Source organism: Notechis scutatus, chromosome Z, assembly GCF_049901735.1.
Source record: "Notechis scutatus isolate UNSWTSFEM ecotype Mainland chromosome Z, rNotScu1.2, whole genome shotgun sequence".
Classification (NCBI taxonomy): domain Eukaryota; kingdom Metazoa; phylum Chordata; class Lepidosauria; order Squamata; family Elapidae; genus Notechis; species Notechis scutatus.
The window spans coordinates 106,955,431-106,968,733 of NC_142025.1; the positions used below are offsets into that span (position 1 = coordinate 106,955,431).

The 13,303-nt window shown below is 36.7% G+C and overlaps 2 pseudogenes; one reads left to right on the top strand and one right to left on the bottom strand.

Moving 5' to 3' along the window:
• Positions 1–766: 766 nt before the first annotated feature.
• On the bottom strand, positions 767–2,841 carry LOC148129074 (olfactory receptor 5M5-like; annotated as a pseudogene).
• A 5,335-nt stretch (positions 2,842–8,176) lies between these two features.
• On the top strand, positions 8,177–8,771 carry LOC113424038 (olfactory receptor 5AN6-like; annotated as a pseudogene).
• The last annotated feature ends 4,532 nt before the right edge of the window (positions 8,772–13,303 follow it).

Consider the following 13,303-nt stretch of genomic DNA (forward strand, 5'->3'; position numbering starts at 1 on the left):
TTTCTAAATCTGGAGGCAAAATTGTAAGGTTTAGTAATCTTGGAAAATAATCCAAACTAGAATGAAACAAATCTTTAAAAGTTTAATTCACATTTCAGTTAGTGATGCTAAATCATGCATTCCTTCAAAGTATAGTGAATTAGTTTATTACATGCTATGTTCTGCAAGAATACACTATGCCTTTTAGTGGAAAGGATATTTTATACTTTATATGGAACAATGACTCACTTAGCTACTGGAGTAAGCTTTGATACCTAACTTTGTTTACATTTAACATAGATATAATTCAAATTTGAATACATTCCTGTATTACAAGTGAATACATGGCATTATGCCATATATAAAATGTTTGTCTTTGCATATATTCTATGTTTTAATTGTATCGGATTTCTAAATAGAATATGCCTAGAAGTGTGAATACGTTTTATTAGAATTAGTCTAATTTTGTGATTTATCCTATGCAGACTGTGGCTGCTGATAATAATACTTTCCTTGAAGCTTAACAGCATTGTTTGTACTTTTAAAATGATGTGATTAATTAAGTTATTTGCAATCAATTAATTATATACTGGAAAATTAGAATTTCTTTGTAACACCATTGTTTATTCATTTTACTTTACTCTTTTTTTCTTTTGTTCCTTCCACTTTCAAGCTTAAATATTTTTCCTAAATTGCCTAATAAACTAATAAAAATTATAAAGTTTATACTTTTTGTACTGATATTTATTTCATTAAAATGAAAGAAAAAACATGATTTTGATGATTTTCAAAGAAAAATATGAATAAAAGTATTTATATATGTATGTGTTTGTGTATGTATATGTGTGCATGCATGCAAAAGGATCACATTACTTAGAATGTCAGAACATGATGCTTTCAATAATGGTGGAAGCTCACAGCCGAAGTGATTAATTTCATGGAGGCCACAGAAGTGTACCGTATTTGCCGGCGTATAAGACAACTTTTTTGCCCTGAAAAACATGCCTCCAAGTGGGGGGTCGTCTTATACGGCGAGTATATAACAAAGGTCGTCTTATACGCCGGCAAATACGTTGTTGTCACTCGGTGCAAGAGCGACGGGGCGGAGCTCCGCAACTTGCGAAGCCCCTTCAAGCCCAGCCGGAGTCTCTCTTCCTCCTCCTCCCCCACCCACCCACTCCGCTCGTGCGAGCGGACAGGCAGGCTCCAGGCTTTTCCCCCATCCCTCACCTCCTTCCATCCCCTCCACCCCCCCAGTGGCAGAAACTTCGCCGCACGTGGGGACGAGTGGAGGGGGTGGGAGAGCAGCGACGCAGCTCAAAGCTGAGAAAGCGCCATCCTTGCTTTTGTGCTTCGGGAAGAGTTCGTGTTTTTTTGTTTTTTTGTTTTTCTCCCAGGAATGGGATGCTGCTCGTGCGATTTTCTTTGGGAATTTTTCTCTTCCCGGTTTCAGCCTTTGCTCCGAATCCTCCCCCCCCATTCACTTCTGGAAAGGATGCTTGTGTAACTCTTTTCCTAAGCGTTGCTGGGGTGGAGGGGGGGGCAGTGTGCAGCGTGAGCGAGAGGCTCTTTTCCTTTCTCCCTGAGCGCAAAACCGTCTGCCTTCTTCTCTCTTGGACGGACCGAGCAAGGCTAATAAGATAATAATAAGATAATAAGATAAGATCCTAAGCGCGTTGTGGAAACAGATCTGGATCTCATTGGAGAAAGGTAGCAAATGAATGAACTGGACTTTTGGCAAGTCTCGGGTAGGAATTAGATGCTTTCTGGAAAGTTAGTGAGCAGGAAAATAGACATCCTTTCCGCTTTCTCCCAGCGTGGGTATTTCATTATCCCTCCCTGTAAGAAGTAACAACCACAAAGCCAAGGGAAAAAACGATGCGCAGGAAAAAGCCACAGTAGGAAGCAAAGATTTCTCCCCCCTCTCTCTGAAATAATTAATGTCGCAATCAGTGTGGTGCACCCTTGGAGACAAATTGGTTGGGGAGGTGGAAAGATATTAAGAAACAACTCGACTGTTTTTCGTCCAGTTTTATTTTATTTATTTATTTTCCCTGAAAAAGCAGATCGCTCAATGGTGTCACAAAGAAAGGGAGAGGAATTGAGTGCCAGCCTGAGAAAGGCGAAGCTGCCTCTCTAAAGCATTTTGGTGGCTTTGTAAGTTTGGGGGAAAGGGGCGGGGGTGTCAATCAAGAATTATATCCAGAATACCCCAAGTGTTACAACTTAGCGTATTTGCCGGCGTATGACTTTTTGCCCTGAAAACATGCCTCCAAGTGGGGGTCGTCTTATACGGCGAGTATATAACAAACTCTATATTTTGAGTGGAAATGTTGGGGGCTCGTCTTATACGCCCAGTCGTCTTATACGCCGGCAAATACGGTAACTTAAAAAAGGGCACTGTGTTTATTGTTGCAGATAGCAAGCCTATTAGCCATGCTCTAAGTAAGTAAGTGCATATGGCTTTATTCATGATCATTATGTAGTGAAGTGGGTGACACACAGCAGCGTATCTATCATATGCCATTGCTGACAATAGGAAAATCTCTGTAGCACCCAGTAGAAGGGTACAGAACATTTATAAAATGCAGAATGTGAAGGAAATAGTATTTTGCTTCATAAGAAAATTCATTAACATTTTAGGAACAATATTAGTTGAGTAACACATATCAACAACGGACAAATGAGATAAAAAATAGTACATGGATACTGAGAGAGAAGGGTGTATTCTGATTATCGGAATGATTATGATATTTCCTGACACTGTGATGAGAAAAATAATTGAAAAGATCAAGAAGAGCCAGTTCTGTATGGAGGATCACTGGAAAGTCCAAGCAAAATAAAGTCAGTTTGGTATTCTATTCTATTCTATTCTATTCTATTCTATTCTATTCTATTCTATTCTATTCTATTCTATTCTATTCTATTCTATTCTATTCTATTCTATTCCTGAATTTTCATTTATTCTTGCCTTATCATGCATAAAAATTATCCTGAACAGATAACCATTAATGCTTAACAGTTCTATGGTCTTTTTATATTATTTTATATTATTTGTCAACTCTTTGTCCAAAGCCTCATAATATATAGTATCTCAAAATAACCTCAAAGGAAAACAAGGAAAGAGGAAAGTTCTCTTATTTTTCCATCATATATTGTGTTTTTCTTATGCAACACTGCCTGCTTTACATATCTAGGTCCACCTCACCTTCTTTAGTCACTGTGGATGAATATTATCTATGCAATATAGTATTTGAACTTGCTGAATCAATTGTTTTAAAATTTGAAGTAATATATCTGCCAAAAAACTAATAGAATACAAAATGTTGATTTCCCATGTAAATAAAAATAAAATATTTTCAGAATAAAATGGTTATTCATTTTGTTGGTCCTTGTATGGTGATGGTGTTGATGGTAGTGGTGATGGTAATAATGGTGACTATATTGATAACTATGATGGTAATTTTAGTATATTTTATCATTAAAACATGAAATTCCTTCCTTCCCTCCCTCCCTCCTTCCTTCTTTTTCTCTTTTTTCCTTACCTCTTCATTCTCTTTTCTTCTTGCTTCACCTCTTTCTGTATTTTTCCTTCCTTACTCTCGTCTCATCTTTCTTTCTTTCTTTCTTTCTTTCTTTCTTTCTTTCTTTCTTTCTTTCTTTCTTTCTTTCTTTCTTTCTTTCTTTCTTTCTTTCTTTCTTTTTTGTCTTTTTCCCTTTCTCCTTTCCTGTCCCTTCTTGGATGCTCAAATGCAAAAGAAGAAACTGTTGGTTTGTTTTGATAGCCCTCTGCCAGTAAAAATAGAGGTTTTGGCCATGATGGCCTCCTCAAGCCCTCTGTCAGCAAAATGGAGCTTGGAGGAACATGTGTGCCCCCCACCCCCCAAGCTTCATTTTCACTGCCAGAGGCACCACAGGCCAGACCTTTGCTGTTTCCAGGCCAGCCTTGTAGCTATATCTAAACATCCTGTAGGCCAGATCTGACCCATGGCCTTGAGTTTGACACCCCTGGTGGAAGAGATGAAGTTGTGAGCTGATAGCAAATAATAGTCTGAATCTAGTGTAGTACATGTCTTCCCAGTTGACATGATAGTGTTCTGCAAAATATGAGAGACAAAGAAAAAAATAAGCAGTATTTTAACTGAGAGAGTAACAGAGGGATCTCCAAAGAAATTTGTCTGCATTCATATCTTAATGTAAAATTAGATGCATAACCAAATACCTAAAACAAAACATCATGAAAGTGGATAGTTTGCTTTGAATCATTTTTGTTCAATCTATTCATGAAATTATTATTTTTTAAAGAATTTTATTATTTCCAATAAACAAACATACACAAACAAAACACAAAACATGAAAACATAAAACATCTTTTTGGAAAGCGGCTTAGTCCCGGGTTACATCTTTTTGTATAGACATAAATTCAAATTCATGCTCATTTTTATATACCATTTCATATCTTATTTACCATTCTACATTTTCTATATAGCTTCTCCCCTCTTTTCACTCTCTTAATTCTGTTTTATTTATTTCATCTCAATTTAAATCATTATACTTATATCCTTTATCTGTTCTGTTTCAGCTGTCTATTATATTTTCTCATTAACACAAAATTTCTCCTGTAATCACTGATTGGAGTATGACGCCTTTATATCTTTTCCCTAAATTTAACACTTAAAATAATACATAATTTTCATTCGGATTCTGCATAGTACATTCTAAAGCTACATACTATATTTTAAAATAAGAAAAAATTATAAGTTTATAATATAATTAAAACAATAATCCATAGCAATTAAACTATCATTAAAATTAATATGCATTTAAGTCTTAAACATTTTACACATTCCTTTTCAAAGGAATGCTTCTATCATGCTTCTATGGGAACCCTTATAAATATTGCTTAATTACTTCCTCCCCGTTTCACTTATATTTTAAAGTATTTTGAAAATAAAATGTTCCCATTACTTCTTAGTGCAATTCTCTCATATTTCATTTCATTTATTTTATTCAAAAAAAATTCACTAAATTACATTAAATATTTAATCCCATTTTATAATCATATATAGTTCCAATTTTCTAACATTATTTCAAATATAAATACAACAATATAGTCTTATGTACTTTTGCAGAATCTCTTTTTTAGTTATATTTTTACCCATTATCTCTAAATAAATCCTGTTTCTTTACATCTTGTTTCAAACATTTGTAGCTTCTCTTCCCTTTTTTCGCTCTTTGCTTCTCCAGTCTAGCCTTTTAACCCCTTTGTCTCTTGATCTCCACCCTCTTCTGTATTCCTCTTTTCTGTTGCTTTCTGACATTGTATCGACTTTTGACCTTATTTTTCCCTTTTTTGGTTGTTTTTTTAAATCTAAATTTCTCCATTCTCTTTCCCCCCTTTCCCTTTTCTTCCCCAGCTAGAGTTGCTTGTTCATTAAAGATGGCTTCTTCTTCATCCCAATCTTCTTGTTCTTGTAATTTCTCATAAGTAGAAATCACCATTTCTAAGAAATGAAAAACGGAGCCAAAAGAGCCCTTCCTTTCTTGTTCCTCTTCTTTATACTTTTTGAATTCCATTTTCAGTTCATCGACAAGTAATGCCATTGTAGAAATTTTTTTAAACAACCCAAATGTTTTTAGTCTTTCAAATAATAGTTTCCAAAGGTCCCAAAGTCACCAAGCAATCCAAATACACACAGACTGTTTTGTTTAACACTTCCTTCTTTTTACACTTTCTCTTCCTGGGGTTACAATTGCAAAGTTCCAATTAAAATGTATCTTTTAGAAGTCTTGTTACAATTTAGCTCTAGTCTTGTAAACTCCAAGCAGCCTCCTCCAGCAAAATCTTAATCTTAATTCTTTTCCTCTCCCTTCCCACTTACAGCAAAAAAAAGTTGTTGTTTTTTCCAATGTTCAGAAATCTTTATTGTCCCCTTGGCTTTAATTTTCCAGTTTAATTACCTGCTGATGCCAAAGCGGGTTTTTCCAATTTCTCATTCATCTGCTGTCATCGTAAGGAAGGAGAGTGAGAAAAAAAACCTTTCCTTTTCACTTTCATTCGCTGCTTCCAGATCTTCTTTAGGAGCAATGTATTTTTGATGAACTTTAAATTCCAGGATATTTTAAATGTTGCTTGTTATCCTGGTCAGCCAAAAACTTTCACTTTCTCAGCTTCCTCCTGCACATTCTTTTCCAGATGAGAGCTTCTTTGTGGCAGCCATTTCTGACCGCTGCTCCACCGCTTTCAGAAAAGGGAGTTAAGCCGGCTGAGAAGGGGGGTTGCGATTCCTCCTGACCCCTGCTGGATCTCCCCTATCTTCAGTTACCTCTACGGGGTAACTATAGCCCTGAATCCGGCTGGATCGGGGCACTCCAGGGGCGAGCGCAAGCAGAAACCGCGCACGATCGTGGATTCCTGCCGCCGCCAAAGCCCTGCAAACCGGAAGTCCCTCTATTCATGAAATTATTGACAAGGGAGAAAAGACCCAAATGAGATAGAGTTCCTTCAAATTCTCAGAGAAAAGCAATAAAGAAGAAATTGACAAGGCCAGACTTTACAATGGAGTCTAAACAAACAAACCATCATTATTTCAACAGTGCAATTTTTCTTACTTCTCATGTGGTAATTAATAAGCTCAAGAGACTAATTAGGAAATTTTCAACTTTAAAACTCTACACCTTGGGCAACAGGAAAGAGAAAAGTGGAGAAGATAAAATTCAAATGTAAGTCCTGCATATGGATAGTGTCTGTCTCCTGAGAAGATATGTATAATTAGATTTAACATCATATCACCAAGGAAGCAATAAAATAACTTGGATACTAAATACATATTAATATATAAATTGTTCATCTATAGGTTTTTCACAACTAAGAACATGTACAACAATTCAAAACTACAAATCTATAGAAAGCATCAGAATTTATTCTACACTGTTTTATATAAAATGAGAAGCAAGGGAGTAAGGAGTGAATTTCATAAGAAAACAAAACAGATTTTTCTTCTCCTCTCATCTGAAAAAATCATTTCAATTTTGATCCTAGAGTGAGGTATTCCAAACAAAACATGTACAATTCTGCTGGGAAAATTGAGTCTTTGAGTTTGCATTACCTGTTTACTGTGGAACTTTTCTTAATTTTAGTTAATGTGCTACTTGGAAAGGTGGGAACTCTTTCTAGAAGATCAGAGAACTAGTTGAGGAAATTAAGACATGTATATTGTGATAAGTATGCCAAATCTTTGGCATAGTATTGACTAGCTAATGAAGTTTAGTTTTCACATTCATTTTCAAATATTCAAGATCTCCCTCCCCCTTATTTTCCTTATTTTCTTTTTTATGACTTTATAGTTAGGCTTAATTTTGTTAAATGATTATCCTATAATAGATCTAAAATTGAAAAAAAAATGGAATAATGACAGATTCATTTTCATCTTTATACGTGTGTACTTGTCTTTAAATTATTTTTATTTCCTTCCTAGTGTGTTCCTGCAGGTTCAATCTGGACATGATCCATTGTTGTGGCAAGAATTGACCAAACAGCTTGTCACTCAGGCTTAATTTTGTGGGCTGAGAAAGATTGGCTTAAAATAACCCATGCCTAAGGTAGGACTGGAATTCACAGTCTCCTGGTTTCTAGCTTTGTGGCTTACTCAATATACCATACTGGCTCTTATTAATTTAAATAAAAGATGTCCACCTAAATTCAGGTGACATTCTTTCAAATTTATTAGCATTATCTTTAATTTATAGTTCTATTTTTGTTTTTTATATTAATTTCTTTTTCTTAGAAAAGGCCATCAGCCAAATTCTATATCCTTATAAAATATAAAGTTGTTAATTGATCTTTCTTTTTCTCTCTTTTGAAGTTCCCACACAGTATGGAAATGGAAAATCAGAGCATCACTGTGACTTCCTTTATTCTTTTAGGATTTTTGTACAATCTGTATGGAAATATTTTCCTCTTCCTGGTATTTTTCCTTATATACGCCATAACTTTGGTGGGAAATATGACCCTGGTGGGAAATATGATGATTGTAGTAGTTACAATTCATTTTCAAAGGCCTATGTATTTTTTCGAGAACACCTGGCTTTCCTTGATTTTTCTTCTGTTACTGTTCCAAAGTTGCTAGTCATGTTCTATGCAGGCCAGACTATTATATATTCTGCTTGCTTTAGTCAAACATTCTTTGTCTTTCTAATGGGGACCACTGAACATTACATTCTTGCAGCAATCGATATGCTACCATTTGCAAGCCCCTCCATTATGTGCAAATTATGAACAAAGCATTTTGTAGGCTGCTGGTGCATGGGCAGTTAGTTTCTTATGTTCTACAATAAATGTTTTACCTATTTTGAGGTTAAGTTTCTGTGGACCAAATATTATCAAGCATTTCAGTTGTGAATTTCCAAATCTTCTTGCACTTTCCTGTTCAGAAACTTTTTTCAATAAACTGGCATTCTTCATGACAGGAAGTATCTTTGCAGGTAGTTCATTAATTATTATTGTACTTTCATATATCTATATCATCTCAACTATCCTGAAGCTGAACTCTGCAGAAGCAAAAAGAAAAACTTTCTCTACCTGTAGTGCTCACCTTATGGTTGTGGCTTTGTATTATAGCACTGGATGTTTTAGGTATATGAGGCCTAGCACAGCCTCTTCAATTATTGTTGATGAACTCTTCTCTATTCAATATGGTATTTCAACACCCATGATAATCCCCCTTATCTACAGCCTAAAAAACAGGCAAGTGAAGGTATTTATCAAAAAGCTAATGGGCTACAAACCATAGATATGTAAAATCTAAACTGTTTTGTTATTAAACAGGTTGACCAGTCTGTTGTTATTGAGCAGAAAAATAAATGAAACATATTGGAATTTTTTACCCAAATATTGTTATTTGGTATAGGTGAACAGATATAACTGGATCTTGGTTTAAATTCATTGAAGTATTCCCACCCTCAGCTATGGTTCCTACTTTCCAAGATGGGCTCAGAATTCTCTGCCTTATCATATAGGATTTTTGGCCAAGCTACTCTGCCACTTTAACCAGTGACACCTGGCACTGAACTCTTTTTTTCATTGCCTTGGAGGCAAGCAGTTAGATCTGTCCTGTGTTTTTCCTTTTCTGAGGTGTGAACTATGTGTGGTGCAAACATTTCCTCTGACTGAATTAAAAAATAATTGTTGACATTCATTCTTGCTTTTCAAACATTATGGCTGCCTTGGCTCTCCTCAATATTTTAATTTATTTTTTCTTTCTTTTGTTTATTACTTTAGCATAAGATAAAACCTGGATTAATAGGATTAGTGATTTAAACATTTGTCTAAACATTTATTTATTTCAGATGCATAAACTGCATACACACACACACTCACACACACATACACATATGTATGTATGTATGTATGTATGTATGTATATGTGTGTATATATATATATATATATATATATATATATATATATATATATATATATATATATATATATATATATATATATATATATATAGACACACATACACACACATATGTATGTATATGTATGTATGTATGTATGTATATGTAGGTATGTGTATGTTTATATATACATACATACATATATGGTATTCAGCTTTAATAATTCTGTGGCCAATATGAAGTCCCCTGTGCATCATGCCCGGCCACATACATTGGACAGACCAATAGAAGAATAAGTACCCGCCTGGATGAACACAAAAATGCAGTAAAAAAGTTGGAACACACTTCCTCACTAGTCCAACACGTGAAAGCCACAGGTCATAGCATCAACTTCAATGGCACCAAAACCCTAATCACTATAGAAAACCCCAGCCACAGAATTATCAGAGAAGCCATAGAGATTGAAAAAAGACCTGAAAGCATGAATAGAAGAGATGATTCCACCAGACTGTCAATTATTTGGAAACCTGCACTTACAAACAAAAAAAATCTCCACACCACTAGCCAGGCAAACACCTGGGCACAAACAGATCCCCCTGATACCTCCAGCTCAAACACACCCCAACCAGGCACCCAGATGAAACCTAGCTTCCTAACAAATGATAGCCGTCCATTTACTCGGAGCCAAGCTGCACTAAAAGCCTCCAATACAGGAACACAATGTTGCCAGCCAATCAAGACACAAAAAAAGCCACAAAACAGACAGAAGATATTAGAAACACCAATCAAGCAGAACACAGCAAACTCCAAGACCAATAAACACAGACCAAGACTCCTAACCAATCAGGATGAAGAAAAAACCATTCTGGCAAAGCAGTAGCCTAGCCCCAAATTTAAAACTGAAACAACTGTAAAAGTCTGACTCACAGACGAACACAATACAGAAGCCTGATGATGGCAGATGAGATTCTGCCGAATTGTTGCTACAACTTTAAAAGCACAACTATAATGACGTGGGAAAATACCCGAACAAAGCTGAATACCATATCTATCTATCTATCTATCTATCTATCTATCTATCTATCTATCTATCTATCTATCTATCGTATTCAGCTTTGTTCGGGTATTTTCCCACATCATTATAGTTGTGCTTAAAATTGTAACAACGTTTTAATGCAGAATCTCATCTGCCATCATCAGGCTTCTGGTTGTGTTTGTCACAACCAGATGAACACAACCAGAAGCCTGATGATGGCAGATGAGATTCTGCCGAAATGTTGCTACAACTTTAAAAGCACAACTATAATTATGTGGGAAAATACCCGAACAAAGCTGAATACCATACATGTAAGTACCCGCAAAAACTTAAGAAAACAAATATCAGACCTCTACGGGAAGGAAATAAACAGCCAGACCAAAACCTATGAGAAGCTGGAAGTTAAAAGAGCAGGAATACTATGTGACCTCAAATTTCTACGCAGCTGCAGAGACAATAATGCAACACCAACCTGCTTCAAATTAACATTTCATCACAGCACAGCAGCTACTAAACGTATCCTGAAAAGAACTGAAATGGCTCTACTCAGGAACGAGCTCCACAGAAAGAGATTCCAATTGGATCAGTTAAACAAAGATTTGCTAGCACTACACCTGGAATTGAGCAGCAAAATCCACCCTCTACTTTGGGACAAGATAAAACAACTTACAACTTGGAGAGCTGAAACTGAAACCACTTACAAAAATGACAAACTCTTGAAGAAACTAAAGAAATTAGAACATGACAAGAAAGCCCCCAACAACTCACAACAACACCTGAAACTATTAGTATATAATGTTTCCAACAGAGAACTCACCAAAACAGAAACAGATGTCCTAACCAAAGGATTCAATTATGCTATAGCACCCCCAAAAATCCCCACAGAATCCATCATATGTGCAGTAGAATCCAGCCTAACTAAATTAAATACAGATGAAGCTGATAGAATAAGACACCAAGTTACTAACATCCTATGCACAAGCAAACCACCCAAAAGCAACTTACAGAAAGAAGAACTAAAAGCGCTGCAAGCCCTAAAAAAAGATAGCAGCATAATCATACTTCCAGCAGACAAAGGGAATGCCACAGTAGTAATGGATAGAAAAGACTATGAAACAAAATTGACAGACCTACTCCAAGACTCCACATACAAACCCATAAACACGGACCCAACCACATATCTGGAAAAATTAACCAAGAAGAAAATTATAACCAGCTACATGAGCAAAGAGATCCAACAGACAATCATCCCAAGAGAAAAATCTTCCAGATGCCCCAAACTATACGGCCTCCCAAAAATACACAAAGAAGGCATACCTCTCAGACCCATAGTCAGCACCAGAGGAGCACCACTACAAAACCTAGCGAAACACTTAGCAAAACAGCTATAGCCCCATGCTGAAACAGCAGCTTCACATGTACAAAACTCATACCACTTCTTGGAAATGATCAAAGATCTACACGTGGAGCAAGAAGATCTGCTTGTAAGTTTCGACGTGGTTTCACTATTCACTCAAGTCCCGATAAAAGAAACCCTTGAATTCATCAAAAATAAATACCAACCAGCTAAACACCTCATGGAACTAACAGAACACTGCTTAACCAACACATATTTCATATACAAAGGACAAAGATACAAGCAAATTGAAGGAACCCCTATGGGATCACCACTGTCACCCGTCATTGCAAACCTGTTCATGGAAGAATTCGAATCCAGAGCCCTGGCTAATGCCACCCACAAACCCAACTATGGTTAAGATACATCGATGACACATTCGTGATTTGGCCCCATGGAAAAGAAAACCTAAACAATTTCCTAACACACCTAAACAGCACACACCCCAAAATCAAGTTCACCATGGAAACGGAAACAAACAACTACCATTCCTAGATGTACTAATCTACAAAAAAACAGATGGCACACTAGGACACACCATATACCAGAAGAAAACACACACCAACCACTACCTCAATGCCCAATCCCACCACCACCCAGCACAGATAAACTCCGTGGCCAAAACACTAATCACCAGAACCAAACGCCTGGCAGACAAGACACACATAAAGACTGAACTATGCACCCTGACTAAAGTACTGACAGCCAACGGCTTCCACAAAAGCAAAATCACCGGCTTGATCCACAAAAACACACTGAGACATAATGGCGACCTAGAAGATGAACAGACCTATGGAACAGCTGTCTTGCCCTACATAAGAGGTACCACAGACAAAATCACTAAGATACTACACAGGCATCACATCAAGACTGCCTTCAAAACAGACAGAAAAATAGCAGCCTTAGAAACCCCAAAGATAAAATTGACCTGGAAAACCAGGGCATATACAAAGTCCCCTGTGCATCATGTCCAGCCACATACATTGGACAGACCAATAGAAGAATAAGTACCCGCCTGGATGAACACAAAAATGCAGTAAAAAAGCTGGAACACACTTCCTCACTAGTCCAACACATGAAAGCCACAGGTCATAGCATCAACTTCAATGGCACCAAAACCCTAGCCACTATAGAAAACCCCAGCCACAGAATCATCAGAGAAGCCATAGAGATTGAAAAAAGACCTGAAAGCATGAATAGAAGAGATGATTCCACCAGACTGTCAATTATTTGGAAGCCTGCACTCACAAGCAAAAAAATCTCCACACCACAAGCCAGGCAAACACCTGGGCACAAACAGATCCCCCCTGATACCTCCAGCTCAAACATACCCCAACCAGGCACCCAGATGAAACCTAGCTTCCTAACAAATGATAGCCGTCCATTTACTCGGAGCCAAGCTGCACTAAAGGCCTCCAATAAAGTAACACAATGTTGCCAGCCAATCAAGACACAAAAAGAGCCACAAAACAGACAGAAGATATTAGAAACA